The 23,784-nt window shown below is 37.6% G+C and overlaps 1 pseudogene; it reads left to right on the top strand.

The window, feature by feature from the left end:
- Positions 1 to 23,784, top strand: part of LOC144373026 (transport and Golgi organization protein 1 homolog) — a 150,037-nt pseudogene that overhangs the window by 83,922 nt on the left and 42,331 nt on the right.

The following is a 23,784-nucleotide window of genomic DNA, read 5'->3' as shown; positions in this document are numbered from 1 at the left end:
AAACACAGTTGCAGTTAAGTAAGAGAACAGAGCAGGTGCCAGGTGCAGTGCTGCATGCCTGTAATCCCAGTGGCTCTGGAGGCTGAGGCAGGAGGATCATGAGTTCAAAGCCAGCTTCAGCAAAAGTAAGGCCCTAAACAATTCAGTGAGACCTTATCTCTAAATAAAATACAAAATAGGGCTGGAGATGTGACTCAGTGGTCTAGAGCCCTTGAGTTCAATCCCTGTTACCAAAGAAAAATAGACCACCCAGGTGACTTGTTTGTACCAGTAGGTCTACCTAAAACGAGAAGGGATTTTATGCAGTCAAATTTTTTTATTATCCATTTAAATATAATTCTTTATTTCTTTATGTTTGTCAAGAAGTAAGTATATTTAAGATAACAATGAAAATAATAAAAGAATGACAAGTGTAGGAACCTAATGATGACTTACACTTTTTGATTATAGACTTGAGATTCATCAAAAATGACAATGCAATCCCTAGCTATTGCAACAGAAATCTTAACCTCTGAGTGAAAAAAAAAAAGAGGGATGTTGAGATACCTTCAATCATCTTTTCTCACTTCTGCGTAAGTACCAAGAGAGGTTGGCCAAAAATATTTTAAAACCTAAAACATACTATTAAACTTGGCTTTTCTTTAAAATAAGTGCAAGTATATGATATGGCCTAGTGTTAATTTACAATCCCTACTTTCTTATGCTGCGACTGTCTTTAAATGTGCCCAGTTTGAACTGAGATGTGCCATAAGTCAGATATCAAAGACTTATTATGAAGAATGTAAAATAACAGTTATATTTTTATTTTGATTACAAATTAAAAGGATGACATTTTGAATATATTGAATTATGTAAAATGTGTTATTAAATGAAGCTCATCTGTCTTATTTTTTAAAATATGACTTCTAGAAAATTTAATTTACATGTAGAGTTAATATTATATTTCTATTGGTGGTTCTAAGGGATCAGTGAGAAATAAGAGAAAGATCATGTTCAGATTCCCTATTTCATCATTTGGGTTTGATGTCATTCACTGATCTTCTTATGTATTCCAAACCATTTCAAATTTCATGTGGATTTGGGTAAGACTGAGATTTCATACTAATCACAGAGAACTTACTTTCCCATATATGTTTGTTCAGTGTCCCCCACTGAGTATAGTCTTCATAATAGTGTTTATGGTCCTGTTTCTAATTTTATACTGCATGCATCAGTTAAAATGCTGAAGATTCAGGAGGGTTTGCTTTGCTTCAGTGTGTGCTCTGGTAGACTATATGTTATCCCGAAGAACATATTTTCTCCTCCACTCTCCCTGTCTCCTCCAAGAGGTGCTTGTGATCTTCCAAGCACACTTTGGGAGGATGTTATCAGCCTTACTTTGTTTCAGTGAGAAGAGAACAGTTTCCAGAGTAGGAACTATCTAAAAATGTCTCCTTAGTAATGAAAGCATTTATTGCCAAGACTTTTGTTGCTTTGTCAATTGTCTATATTGGCTGTAACCGCCAGGATTTTGCTGTTTAATTATTTAAACCACATAAATGGGCAATCTTTCATATATTATCTCTATTTCTTCTTTAAAAATGAATTATAAAATTTTAACTTTGACCCATATTTGTATAGATGAAATATCTGAGACTCAGAAAAGTTAATGATTTGCCTATAGTCACACAATTAGACTTCTGACTACAATCCTTTTGGCTGTATTCCTTACTTCTGCTGTTGTTCTCGTAAGGAAGTAATTTATATTTCTGAAAACTAAATGGATAAAGCCCAACAGTGCACTGTGGAAATTGAGATGTGCAGGCCACAAGTCCCCAATGTCTGTTCTGCATTTATTTCAACACACCAAATATTTGACCTCTGTGAAAAGAATGCCAAGGTAAATTAGGCAGAACCAGAAACAGGAACTCATATTCATGCCATATATTAGTGGCAATTTCAGATGTTTGAGTTTCTTTCTTTGTACAGTTGAAAGTGGAATAATATTTGTCAGGGCTAGACAAACAGTAGATGCTGGCAGATAACCTTGCCTTGTATATGACTCACTTCCATTAGTACAGTACACTTCAACATGACTTTTTAATTGTGGGGAGTGCCTCAGCCCTACTCATTATGCCCAGCCTAAACCTCCATCTTCCCTGGATTTAAGGACAAGATACTTGTTTAAATTCCACTTAAGTTATATGATCCCTTTACTTAAAGTCTAATATTTTATGCATTTTTATTCTATTAAGTCTAAATCCTTATGCTTGATTTTCAAGGAATTTCATAATCTGACCTAAGCACACAAATATGTCATCCTTTATAGAATCCTTTCCTCTTAGCAAAATGAGGTGTCCTTACTGTCCTTTAAACATACTTCTTTCTGCTGAGTCTTTTATGCCGTTTAATTCACTTGCCTTTTATTCTCTTTTTAGAATCTGAATCCTATGTACTTATCCAGGTCTAGCTCAAATCCCAAGACTCATCTCTTACTTTTAACTCTTTAGTGTTTAAAATTTGTACCAAAATACATTTTAGCATTTATTTTGTGGCAGGGTAGGGCCCTTGCCACCCTCCCACTACACTAACTTTTACCAAGGAGGAAACTGGTGTTACCAAGAAAGACCTGTTTATAATTTAGGAGTTCCCATTCTCGAGATTATAATGAGGATCTAGAGTCACCTCCACCCTTGGAGATAGATCCAAGATTGGGGTCCTTCGGCACAGGTGTAAAGGTTGATCCATTGCCTGAATCTCTTACATTGGCACAGAAGATGATGTACACACACACACACATACACACACACGCCAAAACTCAGGAAGGAAGGAAGGGAGGGAGGGAGGGAGGGAGAGACGGAGGGAAGGAAGGAGGGAAGGAAAGGTGAGCGGGCGGGGGGGAAAGAAAGAAGGAGACCCTTTGAAATCCATTGAGAAATGATACTGTTCTGGTCAACCTCACAGAAAATGGATATTTCTTGTCATTTTCTGACTTACCATATTGTGACCAAGCATAGTGCTATTATTTTATTTTTTTTTTACTAAGACCTTTACTAGGATTCACCTGGTTTATAACTTTCTACCTTTAAATATAACTGAATCTGCTGGAAGGTGGTGGCAGAGTCTGTAATCCCAGATATTCAGGAGGCTGAGGCTGGAGGATCGCAAGTTTGAGGTAAACTTGGGGAACTGAGCCAGACTCTGTTTCAAAATAAAAACTAAACTGGGCATGGTGGCACACATCTGTAATCCCAGTGGCTCAGAATGGTGAAACAGGAGAATTGGGATTTCAAAGCCAACCTTAGCAACTTAACGAGGCCCTGAGTAACTCATTGGGACCTATCTCTAAATAAAATACAAAAGAGTGCTGGGGATGTGGCTCAGTGGTTTAGTTCCCAAGAGTTTCATCTCTGATAGCAAAAAAAAAAAATTAATAATAAATGAATAAATAAAATAAAAAGGGCTGGGGATGTAGCTCAGCAGTAGAGCACCCCTGGATATTTGTACTAGGGAGTACAAAAAAAAAAAGAATTTTCAATACATATTACTTTTTGTCTAGTTTATTTCATTCAGAATCTCCCTGTTTTTGCTATTATCAATAGTTCTTTATTCTTGCTAAGTATGTTTCCAAAATTTATTATCTATTTTCCTATTGATATACATTGGGGATTTTTTTTTAAGTAAACCAGGTTATATTTATACAGTGGAAAATTATTAAGCAATGAAAATAAGAAGTACATTCACATTCAACAACTTGGAAAAATCTTATAAAAATACATATGGAGCTAAAAAAGCCACATGCCAAAGAACACATGTGTATGATTACACTGTATAAAGTAACAAAACAGGCAAAACTAATCCTTGTTATTAGAAGTTAAAATAGTGCCTAACTCTGGGGGAGCAGAGGGAATAATTCGGGGAGCAATGAGAAAGGGCTCATGAAAGTGCATTTGATGTCCAATTTCTTGACCTGGGTTAGGGTTCAGTGGATATGTTACTTTGTGATAATTCATTGTGCTATAGGTGATTTTCTTTTGTCTGTTATATTTAATAAAAGAGAAGCTCTATTAACAGTAAAAAAATCAATCTCTACATTCATGTAATAGTAATCAAATGTCTATTATATGGTTAATATGAGTATAAGGGTTCTGAGGCATGTAAGACAGACATGTTCCCACAGTCCAATATTGGGGATTTTTTGACTATTACAAATAAAACCACCATGAATAGTTGTGCACAAGTCTCAGTGTGGATGTATGCTTTTATTTCTCTGGAGTAAATATCTCGACAGATTTGATTTAATTTGTAAAGCAACTGCCAAACAGTTTTCTAACAGTTTGTGCCATTGTTTATACTACATGTTATAGTCTGCAGTTCTAAGAGAGATACCATAGTCTTCATCTTTGTCAACATTTGTTATGATGAGTCTTAAATTTTGTCCATCCTACTGTATGTGTAATAACATTGCAGTTTTGATTTACATTTCAACTTATGTTGGATATCCTTTCATGTGCACATTCACCATATTTGTGTCTACTTTGGTGAAGAAAAAAAGTCTTCTGCCCATCTTTTCAAATTGGGTGATTTTTCTTATTAATAAGTTGTAAGAATCATTTGTATATCCTAGATATCATTCTCTTGAGAGAGATATGTTTTGCCAGTACATTTTCCTAGTCTGTCAGCTTACCTTTCCATTTCCATAACAATGAATATACAATAGACAAAGTTTGTTGTTGTTGTTGTTTTTGGTACTGGGGATTGAACTCAGGGTCATACCACCACTGAGCCACATCCCTTTATTTAGAGACAGGGTCTCACTGAGTTGCTTAGTGCCTCACTTTTCCTGAGGCTGGCTTTGAACTTGCAATCCCCCTGCCTCAGCCTTTTGAGCCACTGGTATTACAGGTATGCACCACCACGCCCAGCATGAGACAAAGTTTTTGAGGAGAGGAAAAAAGAGAGCATGAGGCAGAGAGAGCTAGTTAGTTTTAAAAGCCTCTGCCAAGCAGCTTTTTATATTTTCTTCCAGAAGTTGTATAGGTTTAGCTGCTACATTTAGGTCTGTAGTCTATTCCTACCAGTAGTGTGTGAGGGCTCCCATTGATCCACATCCTTGCCAACTTATTATTATCTTTTTGATTATAACCATCTTGATAGATGTGAAGTAGTATCTCACTGAGGTTGTACATTTCCCTAATGGTGCTGGGTATCCTTTCATTTGCTTATTTGCTTTTGCATATTTTCTTTGGAGAAATGTCTATTCTAATTTCTTGCCATTTGTCTTTTCATATTGAACAATAAGAATTGCTTGTATATTCTAGGTAGTTATATATATTCTAACTACATGAATTGTAAATGTTTTCTTCTATGATTGTATTTTCACTTTCTTCGATGGTAGCCTTTAAAAGTTTTAAATTTGATGAAGTTCATTACTTTAGTATTTTTTTCTTTTGGTGCTTGGGCCTTTGGTGTCTTAAATACAAAGTCATTGTCTACCCCAAGATTTACCTATGCTTTCTTACATTTAGTTTTGGTTCTTACATATATATGTGTTGTCCATTTTGAATTCTTACATTTATGTCTGTGGTCCATTTTGAGGTAATTTTTATGTGGGGTAGGGCTTAACTTAATTCTTTTGCATTAAAGACTATATAATGTTGAAATAATATTTTCATTTGGAATGCAATTCTAGGATATCAGTTTTATTTTTTTCTTTCAGAACTTGAAAATGTTGATGTACTGTTTTCTGGTTTGCATGGTTCTTGAATGAATTTTGACATTTTACTTTCACTCTTTTGTACATAATGGTATCTGTTTTCTGTAGATGCTTTTCAATTTTTTTCTTAGCACTGGTTTTAAGCATTTAGTGTAAATTTGTGTCATCTTTATCATTTTTCTTATTCATTGAGCTTTTTGAATCTGAGTGTTCATCAGATATAGAACATTTTTATTTATTATTTCTTCAAATGTTTTTTTCCCACCTCTTTTAGGAACTACCATAACATATATATTGGACTGGTTGAAGCTGTGCATACTGATGCTTTGTTCAGTTCAGTCTCATTCTCCGTGTTTGATTTTGGAGTCTTTATCACTGCATATTCAGTTTGCTGATATTGACTTCTTCAATGTTGAATCTGCTGTTAATCTCATTCAGTGTAATTTTCACCTTAGCCATTGTTTTATCTGATTTTATCTAATTTTATCTGTTTTATCTAATTCAGACATTTTTATATCTTCTTTTTCTCCTTTACATGCTTATGCTTTTCCATAGCATCTTGAACATATGGTATACAACTCTATTAATGTCCTTGTATAATAACTCTATCACAGTGTAATTAATGATCATTTTTATTAATTTTCTTTTCAACATGGGTTATATTTTCCTCGCTCTTTGTATGCCTCATACATTTTTATTGGATTCCAAACATTGTAAATTTACCTTGTTCAGTACTGGATATTTTGTATTCTTTTAAATATTCTTGAGCTGTGTACAGCTTTTTGCTGAACTATCTTGGAAACATTTTGTATTCTTTTAAATATTCTTGAGCTGTGTACAGCTTTTTGCTGAACTATCTTGGAAACATTTTGTATTCTTTTAAATATTCTTGAGCTGTGTACAGCTTTTTTCTGAACTATCTTGGAAACATTTTTATCTTTTTAAGATTCTTCTAGACAGGAGTTACCTTCAATCTTGGGCTATTTTGTCCCTTTTACTGACTATGTTACTTGATGCCCTTTTATTATAGATTTTCCATTCTAGCTGGTGATTACAAAAATTGATCTGCATGCCAACAATCACCACCACCTTCCATTCTGTTCCTTTCTGAAAGTTCTTTCTCTGGCCTTACATGTGAGCCCATTGTTACATAGCCGCAGACTTCAGGGGAACCCTCCATAGATGTCTAGAGAGCTAGTGCATGTACACACTCTCCCTCCCTCTGCAGTTCTCTACTCTCTCTTTTATTCTGCTCTGGGACTTCTAGCTGTGTCGGTCTCTTCAGACTTTAAAATCCATCTCTTCAACTCAGGAGATTTTCTATTTGAGTTTTCCTTCTCTGGATGTGGCCTGAAAAATTCTTTCCAGGGAGTAAATTGGGATAATCCTAGCACTCATCTCTCATGCCTAACTTTATCTTAGAGGTCACTCTTATGCTGCTTATTATCTAATATCTGAGAACTGTTGTTTGTATTTTGTCCACTTTTTTTTCCAATGTTTCATATGCGAGGGTAAATCTGTTGCCCCTCTTGGAGAGATTTAGTCTTCCATAAATGTTTAACACTATTCTCTGGCACATCATTTACAATAGATGAGGTTCTTCCTGGTAACAGCAGCGGTAGGCCTACTGAATGCTCCTAGGCAAGTGCCTTCACAAATTTCCAATGGTATATGTTATTATGCTGCCAATTATTTGTTTCAGATATGTTTTTGTCTCATTTAGATTGTACTCTGACATTAGGAACCCTTCATATCTTAGAATTTTATGTCCCCTCCACCCAAACTGGTCACATTTACCTTTAACAATTACTCAACCCTTACCCCGTAAGAATTCCCTTTGAGGTATTAAAGAATAATTCACTTGAGATTATTTATCTCCATGCCAACAATCACCACCGCATTCTATCCTGTACCTTTTCTGAAGGTTTTTAATATAACCTTATATTAAACATGTTAAACATCAATGCCACATATTTAAATGCTATGAGTAAAAGTGAATGCTGATTCATCCACTAATTGTATGTATCCTGGTAGAAAGAACCACCACTACTTTATTGTGGCCAGTTGAGAAATTTTCTTCTCATTATCCACCAGACTAGTTAATATGTCTTTAAGGCAATACGTTTAAAAAATAATACTGATAAATCAAAATATTGAAAACTCTACAAACTAAGCAGCTAGTTCTTCAGTAACTGGAAGCACTGACTATGCATATAAAAGTATATCTGATTATGAGTCAAAGTAAATATCAAGAAGGTAATATGCAATTAGATCATTTTGCTCTTCTGATTTTTCCACCAATGAATTATCATTAATTTCTATTCTACAATAAGAAAAAATCTACAACATACCATATTCTATAATAAGAAAAATAAGAAAAAAATAAAACTAGTTTTAAAAGATCTACTTAAATATTCCAGTATCATGTAACCAAACAACTACTCTCCACACAAGTATGTTTTTATTCAACAAACACATTCAGGGGTACATTCCTGGAGTTGAGGATGCATGCTGCTGAGAGGTGGACCTTAAATGCCTTGTTCTCATAGCTTATTTCCTCTCAGTACTATTTATATATGGGGGCTTAATAGTTAATATATGTGTTTAGGTTAATAGTGTAGTATATTTATAATATTATTGGAACCATGAGTTTATCCAACAAATCATTTGTTAACTCTCTCATACATTCTAGGCATTTCCCTAGTCACTGATGTAACAGTAGTGAACAAAACAACTAATTTCCTGCTCCTGTTGGAAATTGTGTTGGAGGTTGGGTCAGAGCATTCAAGTAGATAAACAAATGTAAGGCAAGTGGTAAGAGAAGTCTAAAGTGGTAAGGCAAGTCTGAAGAGAAAGAAAGGCAGGGTAATGGGCTTGATAGTCATGACAAGAGGCTCTATTTTGTGTAGGATGGCCAGGAAAAGTCTTTATCACATGAAATGCCACTGTTACAGAGACATGATAAAGTGATAACTAGTTAGCTAGTTAGATGATTTGGGCAGTTAAGGTTGAGGCAAAGTTGCAAGTATAAATGCTCTGAAGCAGGGGTGGGATTGGTGTATTTAAATGGAACTAACAGACTAGAGAAGAATGTTAGGAAATGGGGAGAAAAGGATGAGGGGAGTCACATTGAATAAGAACAGTCCATAATAAGGCAGGGAAATCCATAATAAAGTCATGGCTTTTTTTTTTCCTGATACCAGAGATTGAACCCCCAGGGGCACTTAAACACTGAGCCACACCCACAGTCCTTTTTAAAATATTTTATTTAGAGATAGGGTCTCACTGAGTTTCTTAGGGACTCACTACATTTCTGAGGCTGGCTTTGAACTCAGGATCCTCCTGACAGCCTCCTGAGCTGCTGGGATTACAGATGAGTACGACCAGGCCTGGCTAAAGTCATTGCCTTTTATTTGGAAATGGGAAGCTATAGGAAGATTTTGAGCAGAGAGACACAATCAAATTTATATTTAAGAATATCACTCTAGTTGCCATCAGGACAATAGATATTGGGGAAAATGAGGGCAGAAGCAAGGACAGAAGAAGGCTATGGGAATCATTCAGGTGACTTATGATGTGGGTTTGGCCTGTATATTGGCTTAGCAGATGCAGAGGAGTGGTCAGATTCTGGGCATGTTTCAACTGCTTATTTGGAAAGAAGGAAGTCAGAAAAATAAATAAATAAAATGCTTTATAATTTATATCAAATTCTAGAAAATGCAAAACAATCTATGATGACAGGAGATGTTTGGAGACAGCCCAGAAAAGGAGAGGGGAGGGATTACAAAGAAGGATGAAATACTTTTTTGATTTTGGTGATAGTCTCATGGGTATATTCATGTCAAAACTTATCAAATCGTACACCTTAAATGTGCAATTTATTGTAGGTCAACTATATCTCAATAAAATTATAAAAATAAAGACATAATATTGTCTAATGGACTGGAGTTGGAATGTGAGAGAAAAGAGATCAAAGGTGGTTTGTAAGTTTTGGGCTTTGAGCACCTAGATAATGGGAATTAAATTGTCATTCTTATTTCTGAGATAGGGAAGACTGAAAGCAGATTTTGAGAGAAAAATGAGTTCAGTTTTCAACATGTTGTTAGAGATGCCTACTAGATACATTTTATAACATAATAAATACATGGTAGAAAAGAAATGAAGAATGACTCAGATAGACAGTTTCTCTGTATGATCCACTGGTTCTCCAGAAAGCGCAGAAGTACACTGGACCAACGGGGACCTCTCATGGCCCCTGTAGACAAATGTTTGTGCACACCTTTTTTTCCCATCGTTTTCTTTATTTAACATTATGAACATGGTGGACTACATTCTTTTTTCTAAGTTTTAAAGATTCAGTTAATTTGGAGAAACAACTGATGGGTTCATTGTTGGAGGTTGATGAATAACCTTAGCAGAGACTATAGTAACAAGAAGAAGAGAGAGAACTATAGTAACAAGAAGAAGAGAGAGAACTATAGTAACAAGAAGAAGAGAGAGAACTCAAATTACTAACATAAGGGATGAAAAAGGCAATATCACAACAGACGCCACAGAAATACAGAAGACAATTAGAAACTATTTTGAAAACCTATATTCCAATAAAATAGAAGATAGTGAAGACATCGATAAATTTCTTAGGACATATGATTTGCCCAGACTGAGTCAGGAGGACACACACGATTTGAACAGACCAATATCAATGGATGAAATTGAAGAAGTAATCAAAAGACTACCAACCAAGAAAAGCCCAGGACCGGATGGGTATACAGCGGAGTTTTACAAAACCTTTAAAGAAGAATTAATACCAATACTTTTCAAGTTATTCCAGGAAATAGAAAAAGAGGGAGTCCTTCCAAATTCATTCTATGAGGCCAACATCACATTGATTCCGAAACCAGACAAAGACACAGCAAAGAAAGAAAACTACAGACCAATATCTCTGATGAACCTAGATGCAAAAATCCTCAATAAAATTCTGGCGAATCGGATACAAAGACACATCAAAAAAATTGTGCACCATGATCAAGTAGGATTCATCCCTGGGATGCAGGGATGGTTCAATACACGGAAATCAATAAATGTAATTCACCATATCAATAGACTTAAAGATAAGAACCATATGATCATCTCGATAGACGCAGAAAAAGCATTCGACAAAGTACAGCATCCCTTTATGTTCAAAACATTAGAAAAACTAGGGATAACAGGAACTTACCTTGATATTGTAAAAGCTATTTACACTAAGCCCCAGGCTAGCATCATTCTGAATGGAGAAAAATTGAAGGCATTCCCCTTAAAATCAGGAACAAGACAGGGATGCCCTCTATCACCACTTCTATTCAATATAGTTCTCGAAACACTGGCCAGAGCAATTAGACAAACGAAAGAAATTAAAGGCATAAAAATTGGAAAGGAAGAACTTAAATTATCACTATTTGCAGATGACATGATTCTATACCTAGAAGACCCAAAATGGTCTACAAAAAAACTACTAGAACTAATAAATGAATTCAGCAAAGTGGCAGGATATAAAATCAACACGCACAAATCAAAGGCATTTCTGTATATCAGCAACAAAACCTCTGAAATGGAAATAAGGAAAACCACTCCATTCACAATATCCTCAAAAAAAATAAAATACTTGGGAATCAACCTAACAGAAGAGGTGAAAGATTTATACAATGAAAACTACAGATCCCTAAAAAGAGAAGTAGAAGAAGATCTTAGAAGATGGAAAGATATACCCTGTTCATGGATAGGCAGAACTAACATCATAAAAATGGCGATATTACCAAAAGTCCTCTATAGGTTTAATGCAATGCCAATCAAAATTCCAATGGCATTGCTTGTAGAAATAGATAAAGCAATCATGAAATTCATATGGAAAAATAAAAGACCCAGAATAGCAAAAGCAATTCTAAGCAGGAAGTGTGAATCAGGTGGTATAGCAATACCAGATTTCAAACTATACTACAGAGCAATAGTAACAAAAACAGCATGGTACTGGTACCAAAACAGGCGGGTAGACCAATGGTACAGAATAGAGGATACAGAGACTAATCCACAAAGTTACAACTATCTTATATTCGATAAAGGGGCTAAAAGCATGCAATGGAGGAAGGATAGCATTTTCAACAAATGGTGTTGGGAAAACTGGAAATCCATATGCAACAAAATGAAACTGAATCCCCTCCTCTCACCATGCACAAAAATTAACTCAAAATGGATCAAGGACCTTGATATCAAATCAGAGACTCTGCGTATGATAGAAGAGAAAGTTGGCTACGATCTACATATTGTGGGATCAGGCTCCAAATTCCTTAACAGGACACCCATAGCACAAGAGTTAATAGCAAGAATCAACAAATGGGACTTACTTAAACTAAATAGTTTTTTCACAGCAAGAGAAACAATAAGAGAAGTAAATCGGGAGCCTACATCATGGGAACAAATTTTTACCCCCCACACTTCAGATAGAGCCTTAATATCCAGAGTTTACAAAGAACTCAAAAAATTAGACAATAAGACAACAAATAACCCAATCAACAAATGGGCCAAGGACCTGAACAGACACTTCTCAGAGGAGGACATACAATCAATCAACAGATACATGAAAAAATGCTCACCATCTCTAGCAGTCAGAGAAATGCAAATCAAAACTACCCTAAGATACCATCTCATTCCAGTAAGATTGGCAGCCATTATGAAGTCAAATAATAACAAGTGCTGGCGAGGATGTGGGGAAAAGGGTACTCTTATACATTGCTGGTGGGATTGCAAATTGGTTCGGCCAATTTGGAAAGCAGTATGGAGATTCCTGGGAAAGCTAGGAATGGAACCACCATTTGACCCAGTTATTGCCCTTCTTGGTCTATTCCCTGAAGACCTTAAAAGAGCGTACTACAGGGATACTGCCACATCGATGTTCATAGCAGCACAATTCACAATAGCTAGACTGTGGAACCAACCCAGATGCCCTTCAATGGATGAATGGATTAAAAAAATGTGGCATTTATACACTATGGAGTATTACACAGCACTAAAAAATGACAAAATCATGGAATTTGCAGGGAAATGGATGGCATTAGAGCAGATTATGCTCAGTGAAGCTAGCCAATCCCTAAAAAACAAATACCAAATGTCTTCTTTGATATAATGAGAGCAACTAAGAATAGAGTAGGGAGGAAGAGCAGGAAGAAAAGATTGACATTAAACAGAGGCACGAGATGGGAGGGAAAGAGAGAGAAAAGTGGAATTGCATGGAAATGGAAAGAGAATCTCATTGTTATAAAAAACTACATAAAAGAGGTTGTGAGGGGAATTGGAAGAAAAATAAGGAGAGAAATGAATTACAGTAGATGGGATAGAAAGAAAATATGGGGGGGAGGGGGATAGTAGAGGATAGGAAAGGTAGCAGAATACATCAGTCACTAGTATGGCATTATGTAAAAATGTGAATGTGTAACCTATGTGATTCTGCAACCTGTATTTGGGGTAAAAATGGGAGTTCATAACTCAGTTGAAACTATTTTTCGAAGTATGATATGTCAAGAGCTTTGTAATGTTGTGAACAACCAATAAAAAAAAAAAAGAAAAAAAAAAACCAACCAAACACCACCATTAGAAAGCCTAAAACAAACGAGTGCAAATAACCCAGTAGGAACATAGTGAGACCCCCAACTTAGCTGTCAGAAAGTCTGTGACTATGTTACCAGCTTGTTGGTGGCTTTAGGAAATTACCTAAATGTTCTTGAAATATGGAGAGTAAGATAGGTGATCAAATAGACTCTGGGAAATCTGTAATGGACAATATAAATAACTTAATAGTTTTTACCCCTTTCATAAAGATAACAGTGATAGGTAATTTAAGATAATTTAAACAAAAATGTAAAAAAAAAAATTAAAAAATGGTCATCCCAAATACCACGATTAAAAAAATATATATATTGTCTAATGGACTGGAGTTGGAATGTGAGAGAAAAGAGATCAAAGGTGGTTTGTAAGTTTTGGGCTTTGAGCACCTGGATAATGGGAATTAAATTGTCATTCTTATTTCTGAGATAGGGAAGACTGAAAGCAGATTTTGAGAGAAAAATGAGTTCAGTTTTCAACATGTTGTTAGAGATGCCTACTAGATACATTTTATAACATAATAAATACATGGTAGAAAAGAAATGAAGAATGACTCAGATAGACAGTTTCTCTGTATGATCCACTGGTTCTCCAGAAAGCGCAGAAGTACACTGGACCAACGGGGACCTCTCATGGCCCTGTAGACAAATGTTTGTGCACACCTTTTTTTCCCATCGTTTTCTTTATTTAACATTATGAACATGGTGGACTACATTCTTTTCTCTAAGTTTTAAAGATTCAGTTAATTTGGAGAAACAACTGATGGGTTCATTGTTGGAGGTTGATGAATAACTTTAGCAGAGACTATAGTAACAAGCCCTTGGTCACAGACAAACGAGAATGGCTCCACCCAGGATGGGAGCATTGCAGACACTCTTCCTTGGGCTGGCTAGCTTGTGCCTTTCCCCCCTTAACTGTACATATCAGTAATTCAGCTATATTATGATTTAAATCAGATTTTGCTCCTCTTGTCAGAAAGTACAATTGCTTGTTAGTTGATAGGTTGTGATGAAAAGGAGTCTACTCCTTGGGCTTGATACTTAGCTCCATTGCTCACTGGATGTGTGACTGCCTCAATTTACTCTAAAATAAGGATTGGAATAGGACCTACTACTACTGTAAGGTACTATTGTTATGAAAATTAAATGAATTGATATGTATAAAACCTTCAGAATAACAACTGGACATAAAGAAAGCATTCAATAAATGTTAGCTACTAGCTTTCTTCTCTGACAATCGGTTTTGTCAGTTGGTTCCCACTAAGTTGTGGACTTTTTTGGACCAGGATCAGATATCTTGTCTTTTGATTTTCACCCATTCCCACACCATGCTAGGGCTTTGTCCAGCGTCTGGCATGAATGGTAGCACAAAATGAGAGTTAAAAATATGCTTTTGAATTAAATAATTTCTTCCCTTACGGATAAAGATAAGAATCTCAAGATCTTAGCCTGAAGACTAATGTCCATCTCTCTGCCCCCACCTGTCCCCGCCTTAAAAGAAAGCAGGCCACTGTCTCCAGTTTATACCCTCACTCACAGTTCCATTCACCTTCCCCTTTCCTAATCAGAGGGATCTTGGGGTGGGGCTTCAAGGAACCTCTAGGAGTTTGAAGGGGAGGGAGCCTGGAACCATAGACTAGCTGTGACAAGTCAGGGGTGGGATTTGGTAGTTCAGAAAAGGAGGTACCAGACCAGGAATGGGGGATGGGAGTGATGGTGGAGTGGGCTAGTTCAGGATGAACCAGAAATGAGACGTTGAGGAAAGCCAGAAAGGACCAGTTGGCAGGGGGGGGGATGGGTGGGTGATGACTAGAATCATGTGGAGGGTCGCTTGTGAGGGCACAGAAGCAAAGGCAGGTGATTGGACGAGAAGGAGAGTCCTAGTTGCCAAGGCAGCAACTAGAGGAGAAGGTCTTCAGTCGAGGAGAAGGTCTGGACTAGAGAAGGACGGAGCTCCAGCTCTGTGCATTCTCCAGTAGAGTCTGTGGATCAACCCCCAGATATCCCTGCTGAAGTGTCACCCGGGAAAGGCTTAAGCCTTCCCGGGTGCCACCCCTCTGCGCTTGGCTACCCACACGCCCCCTGAGCCCTACCTCCTACGCGCCCACAGACGCCCGCCGAAGCCTACTTCACCGGCTCACCCAGGTGACCACAACATGGCTGTGGCGCAGGTGCTGGTCTTCTGGCTGTTCATGGTGCTCTTCTGGCTGTTCGTGCTGCGGCCGAACTGGCGAGTGCCAGGCCAACCGGACCCGAACACCGGCCAGCGCTGGTCGAAACACAAACTCTGTGCAGACGACAAATGCAGCAGTGAGTGCGCAGGCGGGCGGGCAGCCCAGGGTCTCCACTGTGGCTCTTTGGGACCGCATGGGGCTCCGATCTCCCGGTCCCCAGCCCCGAGGGCTGGGTGAGGGGGTCGCAGGATGACGGGTGGGGAGCGGGAGTGACAGAGCCTCGGGACCCTGCTTGTGTCCCCTCTGGCTCTGCTGGCGCCCCAGCCAGCCCGCTCGGGTTGTGGGGGGCTTCGACTCCCACTTGATGCCAGCGTTTTATTTTTCTCTACTGACTGAGACGGGGGGGTGGGAAACACGATTCCCCAGGGACAGCTCTCAGTTTATTCCCTTCCAGGATTCGCCTAGGATCTCAGTAGGTGATGGGGTTGTGCCCACGCTGTAGCAGAGCGCTTTTCTGCCCCCTCTACAGGGACCTGGGCCGGTGCAGTATCAGGGCAGATGCTCTCCAGGGCTCGGTGGCCCTAATTCCTGCGGCAGGTTGATGGTGGGGCTCCTTGGGAAAGGCTCACTGGCCCCTTCGTCCTTTTGCATCGTTAAAAGGCTGGTTTTGCCTTTTAACAGGGACTAGAGTTTAGGCTTGGGAAGAGCACCGAGTCCAGGCACGCAATGTGTTCTGAGGTCTCGGCCCCGACTCTGCTTCAATCCTGTCATTTCTGTGCATAGAAGCCTCCCTTCATATTTGAGGTAGGGTAGCAGGTGGGCCAATAATATTTTGCTTTTGAAAGAGGCCAAGGATCTGCACCAGCCACCTGGGAACTGCAGCCTCTTCTGTGCGCAGGAAGCGGACAGAATTCCTGGATTGGAGGTGGGCAGTGGGGAGGATGTAGCCATTCAGATTCAGATGAAGAGGTTTGTTGCAATAACAATAATAAATACTCCAAGATTTTTATAAGCCAATTCAGTTTTAGACTCAGTCACTAGTGTTGTTGGAACCTCTTTCCTCTATATATTTACTGGCCCAGAATACTTCTTATGGACTCCCGCTTGGTTTCTAGTAACCTTGCAACTTGATGACCGTGTTGTCCATAAATTGTAAGCAGTACATATTTTAAAATATTCATGCTAAAAAGGCCAAGAAGTTTACCATTGAGCTCTTTATGTCTAAATTGGTGTTACCAAAACCAAATTTTGTAATTTGAATTGTTTGTTCCACTCCAATAAAGAAAAAAGATGTCTCCAAAATATGTTAAGAAGTTCCTAGAGGTAACCCTAAGGCTGGAATAAATAAACACTCAGAGAAGCAAAGCAGCTGCCATGATATTTTCTTTCATTTTTGCTATTCTTTGCTATTGAGCGCTATCCTACGTGGGATACCTGGACAATTTCATCACTGATGCTTCGTCAGTACTAAGATATGGTGTTGGTTAGGTTCAGTGGGGTAACATAACTTGAGAAATGGCCTGTGTCCAAACAGATGTGACCAAAAACAACAGGTGGGTCTGTGTTGCATTGTAGGAAGTAGTGAGGTGTGTATGTAAGGTGTCCTTGTGTGCCTTCCAAATAAGTGCTCCAAAAAAAAAAAGAACTAAATAGGTGCTCCATAGTATGCATTATGTTGTCACCTAATATATTACTGATTTATAAATCCTCTATGACCTAAGGGGGAACAAGAGAAACATTGCCATTTCCACTTGTGATGAAAATTCCCCACCTTAAAGTGTCTCTCACCTTCAACTTGGCCTCTTAATTACATATGAATTAGGATGCTGACAGTTCTGAAAATAGTCCTATTTTAGCTTCAAAAAAACAAGTTACCCTCTCCAAATCTGTGTTTGTTCCTCAGACATATATTTTTATAAAACAAACATTCTCGTGTATTTTACTGCTAATTGGCTTTTAGAAAAAGTGTTATTTCCATTTCTTTGTGCTTTTTACATACATCTATTGTCCATTTCATCTTAAATCAGAAACTGTCTATTTGGTCAACCAAAAGAAAAATGTTGCTTCTACCAGTTTCTAGATCAATTGTGATCCTAGTCCTGCATTTTAAGCATGAAGGTATTGCCTGACCTTTTCTCGTGGTTAAACTTGTTCCTTGTCAGATAGGATACCCACTTTTGATTTTGTTTATTAAAAAAAAATACGAATGAGGATGTTTTGAAACAATCTTAATGTTGGATATAGTCAACAATATTTGCTCAGAGAAAACATATTTCCTGGTTATTTACCCAGATCCTGAACCCAGAGACAGCAACTCTGCTGCAAATGAAATTGACAGTGTTTACGGCTGCATGGTAGCACTTGCAGCCACTTAAAGGTAATGTCTTTTAGCAGTTAGTTCAAGTTAATTAACCCCTTGGGGGTTCCTGGATATTCTAACCTCTTCCCTATTACCTCTGCATGAAGCCATACTTAAGCCTGTCCATGTCTACACTTGGATTTACATATTTGCAAAATGAAGCTTTCTATGATTATGAAACAGAAAAAAATTGAGGAGGCCTGCAAGAACCAAGAGTTTCACTGAAACCAGCTATGGTTGGTGGTAGCCACTTTGCTTTTTATTTCTCAGCACAGAGAAAAATAGAGAAGCTTCCTTTTCCCTCGTCTAATTGCAGGGAATATTGTATTTTATAGCAATAAAATCTCTAAGGATTTTAGATACTTTGAGCAGGTGAATTAAAAGTGATTCCAGAGAGTACTGGAAAAACTTGATTTTTGTTCATAGTGGGATTCATATTTCCTGATGAGTCAATATGGACTGTGAAAAATCAAATCCTAATGTTTGTTTTTTTTCTTTTTTCAATGTTTATATACAGTGTTAATGTATCGAGGTGAAGCTGTTGAAGATTTCACAGGACCAGATTGTCGTTTTGTAAATTTTAAAAAAGGTGACCCTGTATTTGTCTACTATAAACTTGCAGAGGTATCACCAGAACTTTGGGCCGGAAGTGTAAGTAAAAGTTTGACAGGTGTTATATTCTTACTTTTGATGGGTAGCAGTGTAGATTTAAATGACTGATTTCTTGGGGTCTTTGTAGAGTTAACCTGACCTCTTTGCCAGGCCCTGTGCTCCTAATACACCTAAGGCCTGGCACAGCATAGAAAGTCAGGAGACTTTCTGAAACAGAACTGAACTGGTTGTGGTTGCTACCCCTCACATCAAGTTCCAGAAGGCTCTACACATCATAAAGGTCGTCATGGTGAAAACATGACAATTCTTAGCTTTGCTGTTTCAAAAGGGAAGGATTCATGGACATTAGAGTTAATCCTGTAAATTAAGTCTGAGATAGTAACTCAGGCATGCATATTTAAAGTTGATTTTTTAATATCAATTGTGCTGTTTTTACTCTAAAAAAGCAGAATATTATGTCCATTGTGTGCTTTTTTCCCCCCCCTTTTTTTCTTTTTTGCAACTTCTGGGTCATCCATTTTCTGCTTTTCCTATATTCTATGCCTGAAGGTTCCCCCAGGGGTTCTACTTCCAGCCAGTTGTATGGATCTTCTGATGAAAGACATGACATTGTTTATATCATGCTTTGATATTTTAAATGGGGAGATTCACTAGGAGTGTCCTCCTAGTGGCTTATGAGTATTGTCCTTTTCATTTAAAAAAATGTGATATGTGGATTGTTTACGTAAAATAGTAGCAAGGGTTTTGATGACTGTAGGAATGTTCCAGTTTAGAGACATTCCGGGTTGCATCCTTGAAAGTTCTCACCCTAAATAAAACACCACACAGCAGAAAATAAGACAGAAAATAAGAGTAATCCCTATGGAAAACTAGTTTCATTTTGTTGCCATTTCTGACTCTTAGGGAATGATCTTGAAACATGGTGCCTCTAGGTACAAACTTTATATTTAGACAGAGTCCCAGTTGCAGTACTCCATATAAAGAACCATCTATTGTTTCTTTCAAGTATACCAAATAGGATTGGTAACCTTTAAACTTGGAACTGTTTTTCCATGTACCTAAGTGGCATTTTTCATGTAGTAGTCGTCTTTCTTTCCTTCTTTGAGCTTTTGGATAAATGGGCTTGATTTGCATTTTCTCCTCTCACATTGTAGCCTGTTAACTCTGTTCATCCCTAGGACTCTTGCCATTCTGGGTGGCAGCACTCATCCTGTCTTCCTGAGGAGCCCTGCTTTCAGCACCTGACCAGAAAGGATCTTTGCCAACTGATGAGTGTTTGGGTGGCACCTTGTTTGCATTGCTCCTCTGGCATTCATTTGTCTTCTTTGCCTTCAGTCAGGTTGTGTTTTATCTTAGCTCCCTATAAAATGAAAAACTCAGTTAGGAAAGGACCCCTGTCTAATCCATCTTCCTTTTGAATATTTCCTTTCAGGGCAGTGGCACTTAAGTACATTTGTTCTGATAGTAGCTTATGCAGAATTAGTTCTCTTGAGGCAGTTCTTGGCTCCCCACCCACAAATCAAATCAACAGCACCTTAGCAGGGATGATGTATGGAAGCAAAATTAGATATAAAAATTATTTCCAGTCATGAGCCTCCATGATTCTGCATCATTTTTTTCATATCACAAGAAATGGGATACCACCCAGTGTGTAATTATGGAGCTTTATATAATCTATGGTCTCATTTGACACAGATTAAGAAGAGATAAATGTGTTCCCTTTCTCCATACATCTCTGGTTTCTTTCCCTTTTCCAAATTTAACCTTAATAGAATTTTCATCAGAAGGGAAAAGTGTATTTCCCCTCAGACTCGCCTCTCATGTCATAAGTGTTATACTTAAGAAATTAAAAACTCTTTAGTTTTCAAAATGATTCTCCTTTTGAGTTTTTAGTTTTCATTCTGCACTGTTGTTGGTTTTCTAGAGTCTCAGACTTTATCTGCAGTGATGAAACTTTTAATTGCTCCGTCTTATCTAATCTTCATGGCAGTATTCTACCACTAATACTGGCTCTCAGATGGTTTCTAGATATAACAAGAACATTCATGAATGGGGATATTTTAGAGGTAGTGATAAGATGCCTTTTTTAATTTTCTTTTTTGGGCATTTGATTTGCCTATCAGTTTCCTTTAATTATTGGCAAGAATCTTCTGTTGCTTTTAGTCAGTAGTTAGAAATAGGAGTGTCTTCCTCAAGGGGAACTTTATATACCTTTTGTATACTTTATGTAACTTCATATAATTTAACTGTTGGTGCTGAAAATAAATGGGGTTCTTTTCTGCAGAGGATTTATTTTGGGTGAAACTGAAGCTTGATATGTGGTTTCATATGCATTATATTGTAATATTATTTTCTCCCCTGCTGAGGGCCATTGTCAAGTAGGAATGAAGCTTCAAAATTTCCTTGCCAGCGTACCCCATGTTAAATGGATTTCACTGTTGACATTGCATGTAAGGTGACCTTGCTCAAGGACCAAGGCAGATCCGGGTTTAGAGCTGATCAGGTTTGAGGAAGTATCCCACTCCTTAGGGTGTTCCCGGTTTAAGACAAAAGGAGTTTTAGGGAAGTTGGAGGTTGAAGATTATTGCTGCTGGGAGTAGGGCGTGCCTGCAGCCTGAGTTCCCGCTGAGTTCTCCTGGAGAAAAAGTTTTTAGGAGGTGAATTGTTTGGGAGATTGGATTGCCCCCGAACCTGTGTGGAGGCGGTGTGAGTCGGGAATAAAGAATAGCTGTTTGAATCTACAAGGCTGTGAGTGCCTCCTGATTCTGTGCCCAGCCAAGACTGCAGCATTAATTTTCTCCCCCCTTCTGATTAATTAAACAACAAGCAATGTGGCTAAAGGACCGTGCCAGGTAGGTTGTCCAATTCAACATATGGTTCTTACCCGTCATGGGAGAACTGACCTTTAGACGTCAGTTTCCTGTCTTGGGTTGAATCCACTGCAACCAGATCAACCCATCACTGACTACCGGTCCAGCATTCAGCCATGCTTGTGGATAGGCCTAAGCACCAGTGTGGGTGGGTGAGGTTCTTGTCTCACCTCTGTTGGCCCCCAAATTTAACCTTGGTGCCAGTGGGGGGGTGAGGTTCTTGCCTCACCTCTGTTGGCCCCCAAATTTTAGACCATCACTAGTAGAAGGGAGGAGGATACAGAAATGCCACGACACCAAGCCAATTGACGGCTCCTTTGGAAAAATTGAGTCACTGGTGACACCATCAGCAAAGATGCCAGCATTACCACAATTAACATAGGGGGCGCTGGCAAGGAAATTGCATCACTAGTGACACCATCAGCAAGGATATGCCAGCAGTACCACAATTCGCTGCACCAGATGATAGTTCACAATGCATGCAACTCATATATAGTCCAAGCAAGTTCTGCAAGCAGTTCAAATCGGAGGAGTCTATCAATATGTTCATTTCCTCCCAAAGTAAATCAAGTCCTTGATTGAGCATTACTTGTTGAATTATATTCATTGATGCGTCAGTTTATACAGTTTACTGTGATAGCTATCATAGAAGCTGTAGTTTGGTTTTCTTAGTCTTCACTGGCACTGGGATGGAGATGGGAATTCTGGCAATGATGTTAAAGAGACATTATCCTGAACAGAATTATTAAATATAATGAAAAAGAAAAGTGAAAGTAAACAAACAGATCTGTTAATCACCTTTAAAAACAATAGTAAGCAAACAGATCTGTTAACCACCTTTGAAAACAATCATTAACAGCTGTTTACCTAATTTAGATTAAACCACTTAAATCACGTGAATAAAAAAAAAAGAAAATTCGGATCCATTTTTTCATGAGCGCTCCTCATATAAAAATATGGACATACACACATACTGACATGCAACACAAAACAGTGCACTCATAACATACAACACATAAGACAATAATAACAGCCTTGTAGCTTTACCTAGGTAAAAATCTCCATTGCAATGTTTAAAAACTCCACAGTCAAAAAATAAAACACAGTCAAAAAACCAAGCTGATCAGAAAAACATTAACCTAGGTTTGTATGAGCTCAAAAAATAAAATAGAATTTTATGATGTGGGAAAAATGCAATAATAAAATAGATATTGAAAAAAGGCACCGTGGTTAATCACTGTCGCAGATGTAAGAATAGCCAAGCTGGAGCTCTGGATATCAGCTGTTATGGATTTGAGTCAAATTATCTTCTTTTTGGTCTGTAGAAATTGTTTTAGTTAGTGTCTCTGGAATCTAAATCGGCTGCTGTTCTCCCTGTGGAAACACAAAAACAGAACCCCGACTCCAGACAAACACTGGGTCAGGAGCTTTCCAATGTCCTGTTAGAATATCTTTCCAAAGTACCTTAGGCTTATGTACATTTTTTGGATACATATGTCTTTCCGCAGCATTAAGTCCTGATGAATCCAAATTTAAAAAGTTTAGAGTAAAAAAAGGGTTATTTTAAGTTTATCTTTGGGGGATATATACCCCTTTAAGATCCTTTTAAATTTAAGTCTTTCAAAAGCATTTTGCCTTAGTTTTTAGAATTACTTTAGTCCTTTTAATTTTTAGATGTGGTTTGAAACCATAGTTGTCTTAGCCCTTTGTATTTTCTATCTGAAATACCTTTACTTGACATTTTTAACCATTTTCCATCTTATTTCTATCTTCTAGTTTTCTTCTAAGGTTTTTATATTTACCCTTAGTTGCTTTCTTCTCTCCTAGTTTTCTTTCATTTCCTATTTTGTGGGTATAAAATTCTTGTCTTTCTACATCTTTTTATCTTCCTATATCTTTATCTTTCTACATCTTCTCTCTTTTTTTTAACCTTTTTGTACTTCTGTTTTTGAAGTTTTCCACTTCAAATTTTTAATCTTCTTTATCTAAATCTTTTATTATCTTCCCATTTTCATGGGTTATATTTTTTTTCCTCCATTGTGAAGGCATCTTAACCACCTTCAATTTAACCTTTTAAAGCTTTTTGCAATGTACTTAGACATTTTACAACTTTTTACTTTACCAAACAAAGATTATCTCATCTCCCTCTTTTTAGTTTAATAAGTACATTTTAATAGTTTGATGAGTAAAGCAATCTTCCTTCAATTTAACCATTTAAAGCATTTCATTTATCATCTATACTGTACTATTAAATGTACTTTTTCACCACCTACAGCTTCACTCTTTTAAACGAGGCTTAGATTTTGTTTAAATCACTTAATATTAGTTTACATGGCTGCCCTTCAACCAAAGGCTCTTTTTTACTCCATTAAGAAGCTTTGTCTCAATCTGCCATGTACAAATACCTTTTTTTTCTTTCTACCTTTCTCAAGCTTTTAAA

Source organism: Ictidomys tridecemlineatus, unplaced genomic scaffold (assembly GCF_052094955.1).
Source record: "Ictidomys tridecemlineatus isolate mIctTri1 unplaced genomic scaffold, mIctTri1.hap1 Scaffold_214, whole genome shotgun sequence".
NCBI lineage: Eukaryota > Metazoa > Chordata > Mammalia > Rodentia > Sciuridae > Ictidomys > Ictidomys tridecemlineatus.
The sequence above is the reverse complement of the archived record's forward strand: the minus strand, read 5'-3'. Positions and strand labels throughout refer to the sequence as shown.